Source organism: Quercus robur, chromosome 1, assembly GCF_932294415.1.
Source record: "Quercus robur chromosome 1, dhQueRobu3.1, whole genome shotgun sequence".
In the NCBI taxonomy this organism is placed as follows: Eukaryota; Viridiplantae; Streptophyta; class Magnoliopsida; order Fagales; family Fagaceae; genus Quercus; species Quercus robur.
This window is the reverse complement of record NC_065534.1, coordinates 9,428,197-9,434,399: the sequence shown is the minus strand read 5'-3', so window position 1 is coordinate 9,434,399 and position 6,203 is coordinate 9,428,197. Positions and strand designations below refer to the sequence as shown.

At 41.8% G+C, this 6,203-nt stretch overlaps 1 protein-coding gene across 2 annotated transcripts in view; it reads left to right on the top strand.

Annotated features, from left to right (window-relative positions):
- LOC126719453 (probable CoA ligase CCL12) overlaps positions 1-6,203 on the top strand; it is a 105,630-nt gene that overhangs the window by 14,545 nt on the left and 84,882 nt on the right. The gene's annotated exons all lie outside the window — the stretch shown is intronic.

Here is a 6,203-nt window from a genome sequence, read left to right as displayed (position 1 = left end):
ATAAGCCATAAGACTATTCTGCAAATGAAGACATAAACTAGTGTTTTTCTTAAGTGCCTATACTATTATCAAAATTGTGGGCAAAGCTCTACTTTTTGAGTTGTTTGAACTGTCTTGGACTTACCTTGACAACAAAATATGCAAACCATTTTGTCATGTTATTATTAAGTTACCTAATTCTTTCAGTTTCTTTCGTTGAAGGTGTCGGCCCATTATCAAGACCTGCATGTTACACTTTCCTGAAATTATATATTGCATTCAGTGTGCTACTTGTCCTCTCATTTAAGAATAACCTAATAGGTCTCATATATAGGTGTCGTAAATGGGATAAAGATATCTTTATGTAAGGAATGGCAACGAGGCAGGTGTCCTATTCCCTGCCCCACTTCCACTTCATGGTGGGTTTTTTTATTTTTTATTTTATTTTTATTTTTATCCTGTTCCAGCGGGTGCTGTGGGTACCCATCTCGTCACGCCCATACATATATATATATATATATATATATTTATATATAATATATATGATTTATTAAAAGTTTATTTTGAACGCAATAAAGTAAAACTCATAAAACAATTTTATTTATTTATTATTATTTTTGGTAAGAGGGCTTGAATATTAAAACCAGAAAGGAGGAACAGAGTTAGCAGGAAAGCGCGCCTATTCAAATACAAGCTAGAATAATCGAAATCTAAACAGCTAGCAATGTCCACAGGGGGACTATCAAATAAACAAAAGTCTTCATTTTGTTGAGTTCCCCCCTTCTTGCAAGTAGTTCAGCATATTTATTAGTTTTTCTGTAACAATGGCTAAATTTGACCCGGGAAATTTGGGTAGCCAGTTGCCTGCAGTCATCCAAAATAGAAAAAATATCCAAAATAGAAATAATATTATTATTAGCTTTATTTGGATTAGAAATCACATATAACTCTTTTTTTTTTGGTAGAAAAAGGAATAGCATTAAAACTAAGGAGCAAAACCAGGAACTACACAATGTCTGCTACTATACAGACCACGGCTATCAGCCTCTAGAATAGGAATAAGGTCCACAGGCGGACCATTCCATAAAACAAAATTTGAATCTAAGTTTAGTCCGAAACTAGCAAGCCAGTCAGCACTTTTGTTTGCTTCCCTGTAGACATGAGATATAGAAGCTTGAGGGATTTGGTTCATCAAGAGCTTACAGTCATCCAATATTGAAGACACAATAGTGTTAGCTGCAGATTGATGAGAAATTGCATCCACTATGGCACTTGCATCTAGCTCAATAGCCACGGCTTGGACATTCAACTGCCGACATAAGAGAAGGCCATCCCGCAACGCCCATAACTCAGCAGTGAAGCTGTTTGCTATGCCAATCCTTCTAGAAAACCCCCCAATCCAGCTACCATACTCATCATGCAGAACACCTCCACCACCAGCTAAGCCCGGATTCCCCAAAACTGACCCATCAGTGTTTAATTTCAACCAGCCACTACAAGGTTTTTCCTAGCGCACCTGATTCAAGATTTTCCCTTTTGTCACCAGCAGCTTGCTCGCACAGTGAAAGTATTCTAATGCTTGGTAAAAGATGTCTTTGGCAATACTAGACTTTAAATTCTTGTTCTCAAAAACCAGCTGGTTCCTACCCTTCCAAATAGTCCAAATAGCAAACATAAAAATCTGGTTCCAAGGAGCTTGACCTGAACTTCGAACTCCTTTATCCTTACAATTAGACATGAGCCAATCTTGCATGTTAGCCGAGAAGAACCTTGTGTCCAAGCAGCTGATTCCTAACTGATGCTAAATAGTCTTGAGGACATGGCAGTCCCGAAGGGCATGAATGATGGATTCTGGCCTATTATGGCAGTGGGGACAAATATTATCAACTTGCAGCCCCCTGGCTTGTAAACAATCTCTTACCCCTATACTGTGGTGCATGCACTTCCAAATGAAAGTTTTAATTCTCGGCAAGGTATCTAGCTTCCAAATCCACTTCCCTTGGAAGGCCGGTTCAGGGAGAGGTTCACTAGCAAGGAGATAAGCACTACTAAGATCAAAAGAACCTTTGGGAGAAAGTTTCCAAGCTAATTTGTCCTGATTTCTTGCAACACACGAGAAAGGGGTAGCTTGAATTACTCTTTTAACATCATCAGGAATCTCTATTTGCAGCAAATTCCAATTCCATCCTTCCAAGCTAGCAACATCCTTCACTTCTAACAAATTAGACTCGGTGGTTAGGGGGCCTTGGATGATATTTCTTAAGATGCCGGCCTTAGACCAATTGTCATGCCAGAAGCTGAGGTTGCTGTTATACCCCGGAACCCAAGTAATTCCTTTCTTGAAAACAGGTTCCCCTTTCTTCATACTCCTCCAAGTTCGAGAGCAAGGCAGCCTAGCTTCATCTCTGGAATTTAAACGCCGATTAGTACAATATTTCAGCCTTAACACTTTGGCCCATTGAGAATCTTTCTCCGTATGAAACCTCCAATTTAATTTAGCAAGAAGAGCCGTGTTCCTTCCTTTTGCAGCTTGGATACTCAACCCACCTACATCCTTAGGGGTAGTGACCTTTTTCCATCCCACCCAGTGCATACTCTTCTTATTAGTTGAGGAGTTCCACAAGAAGTTTTGGTTTACTTGGTCTATGCCTTCTAAAAACTTCCCTGGGAGCTGGTTGCATTGCATAACATAAGCTGGGATGGTAGAAGTGGCTGCTTGGATCAGAACTGACCTCCCGGCCATGGAGAGGAGATTTGCTTTCCATCCTGCAAGTTTCTTTTTCACCCTTTCCAACACAAAGTTAAAATCCTGACTTGATGCACCATTATGCTTAATGGGAAAGCCAAGGTATTTCCCTAGATTAGGGGTAGACTGAAAACCGAGGATGTCACTCAAGGCTTCTCTATCACTACGGTCCACATTGGGAGCAAAGAAAACCCTGGATTTAGCTTCACTTATGGTTTGACCGGATTGGCTACAAAAGTCATCCAACACTTCTCTAATTACAAGACAATTTTCCATATTTGCCTTGGCAAAGAGGACAAGATCGTCTGCAAAAAATAGATGCGAGAAAGTTGGCCCTCTTCGGGAAGCTTTAATAGGAATCCAAGACTTGTCATCACACCTTTCTTGGATTAGTTGCCCCAAATAGTCCATACACATGATGAAGATATACGGAGATAACGGATCGCCTTGCCTAATCCCTCTAGTAGGATGAAAAGGCTCTAGAGCACCTCCATTAAAGAGTAAAGAGGTGGAGACCGAAGTGATGCAGCTCATAATAAGATCAATTAAATTCCTTGGAAGATTAAACCGGATCAACATATCCCTAATGAAACTCCACTCCAATTTATCATAGGCTTTTTCTAAATCAATTTTCAAAGCCATATAACCTCCTTTGCCCTTAGCTTTACCCATAGTGTGGATCAATTCTTGAACAATAATAGCATTATCCACTCCTCTTCTTCCCGGAACAAAAGCCGACTGACAAGGACCTATTAATTTATCCAAATAAGGTCTCAACCTCCCCACTATGATTTTAGTAATGATTTTGTAAACCGAATTGCATAAGCTAATAGGTCTATAGTTACTAATGGATTCCGGGCTTTGGATCTTAGGAATAAGGACAATACTTGTGTTATTTAAATAGTCTGGAATTTTTCTGCATAGGAAAGCCTTCCTAATCTCCTCTTTAACAGAATCCCCCACTGTGGACCAGAATCTCTTTAACAGAAGGTATTATTCAACTAATAAGAACCCAAAAACAAAGAATGTCGTGCTCTCTAAAGGGAAGAGGAAGCCGTGCTCTCTCAAGGGAAGAGGAAGCTGAACTATTGAGAAGCAAGAAGAAGGTAAAGGATGTCAATCATGCTGATTTCAGAGAAGGGGCCAACGAGAATGGATCTTACCCACAGAATAACAATGCTTGGGCTTCACCCAACAAGTCTTTCAAGGAAAAATTGGTAGGAGAAATACCAGGAGCCTATGCTCAAGCCTTCGATTTTTACGATCAAATGGAGGATGATGTTGACTCCGATGAAGAAGTTTCTGGTTTACGCGAAGGTTTAGCGGCAATAAAGCTATCTAAGGAAACTAAACTACGTATAAGGGGGTCGTGGTCGAAAGCTCTGATTGTCAAGCTTTATGGAAGGAAAATAGGTTTTACCTACATTCAAAACAAACTCCAGCAACTGTGGAAACCCAATGGGAGACTAGACTGTGTGGACCTTGGAAATAAGTTTTTCTTAACAAGGTTCTCAATGAAGGAAGACTTGGATGCAGTTTTGAGGAAAGGGCCATGGTTCATAGGAGAGCATTATTTATCTATTAGGCCATGGGAACCGTTTTTCAATCCGAATGCAGCTAACGTGTCATCAATAGCTGTTTGGGTTAGATTACATCGTTTGCCTATTGAACTTTATGAGGCAGAAGTTCTTAAACAGATCGGGGAAGCCATTGGGAAAGTTTTGAGAGTCGATACTCATACCGCCATGGAAGCTCGGGGTAAGTATGCGAGGTTATGCATTCAGGTAGATGCGAATAAACCGCTAATCAATACTGTGCTCATTGGGAAATTTGAGCAAACAGTGGTGTACGAGGGCATCAACAAGCTCTGTTTCGTATGCGGCAGGATTGGACACAAAAAGGAAGCGTGTCCATATTCAGTCCGGTGTACTGAGCCATCACCGGAGAAAGATGTGTCGCCGGAGAAGGAGTTGGCTGGTACTAAAGCACAAAGTACTAGCCCACGAAGAATGCATGATATTGGCTGGCACGGGGTTGGCAGTGACGTGGCTGAGAGTAGTGGAACGGCGCAAGATGAGGACAAGTTTGGATCGTGGATGCTGGTTACACGTAGGAGAGCAAGACCAAATGGGACCACAAAGGGGATGGTACAGCCGGACCCCACGAAATCAAGACAGAGCGCAAAACAGAAAGATTCCTTGGCAAGGAATAAGGCCAGCAACGGGAATAACGTATGGAAGGAGAATCCTGAGGTGGGCTTTGCTTACAAATCTACGTTGGATATGGTTGGGCAGGACTTATTGTCATTGGGCCCGAATCTGAAGTTTGGGGGTGGAACTAACAAGGCTGGGCTTCCTCCTAAAGCCCAAGATAACCATTCAGTGAAGGCAAAAAAAGCCTTGGCCAGAAGTAGGGCTTCAGTCCATTTGAATACAGAAGCTGCTAGTAGCAGCAGGACGCCTCTCGCAGAAACACAAGTAGCGACTCTTCTCGGCAACAATGGAGGAGATGCAAGCTCGCTGTTCCAATTTTCAGCAGCAGCGCACACCGATCCGGGTATGCTTTGCAAAGACGAGGTGGTGAGGAATCATCAAGGTGAGCTGGGCATTCAAAATCAAGGAAAGATCAATCATCCAAGCCCGTCGGTGGACGGTAACAGAATCCTTGAGGTGGCCGACAACTGTGTTGGGGTGGTTACTTCAAAATCTGGAGGAGGATTGGAATCCAATTGCTCTTTAGATGGAATCATTGAAGAGAAGGATGAAGAAGCTAGTATGGGTGGTCCGGACGATCCTTGTAGAAGGGAGGATGGCGAAAAGAAGGGAGAAGATAGGATGGAGTTTGAGGATGAAGGAGGCTCCGACTTTTCCTCTTGAGTTGGTTTTATTTTCTTTCCTCTCTGTTTTTATGAATATAATAATTTGGAATAGCCGGGGCGTGCTGAAGCCCAAATTTCAGCATCATGTAAGAGAGCTAGCTCGAAATCATAATCCGGCTTTGTTAGTGATTATGGAGACCAAGCTTGGTGGAGCTCGTGCAAAGGAAATATCAGATAGACTTCCTTTTGATGGCGCCATCCATACCGAAACAATTGGGTACGTAGGAGGCCTTTGGCTGCTCTGGAATGCTGATATTGTGGAGGTGATTCATTTGGCAGATACAGAGCAAGAAATCCATGTGGAAGTGAAGGTACTTGCTACTAAACTCTCTTGGATTTTTTCTGCTGTTTATGCTAGTCCTAGGATTGCTTAGAGAAATACTTTGTGGGAAAATTTAATTAAAGTAGCCGATCTTCATAATAAACCATGGGTAATAGCTGGGGATTTTAATGAACCCCTGTTGGATGAAGATAAGTTTGGAGGAAGGCCTGTTAGCATTCATAGATCACTGTTATTCAAAGATTGTCTTGATAAGTGCAATATGGTGGATTTGGGATTCTCGGGGCCCAGATACACGTGGAGTAATAGAAGGGATTTAA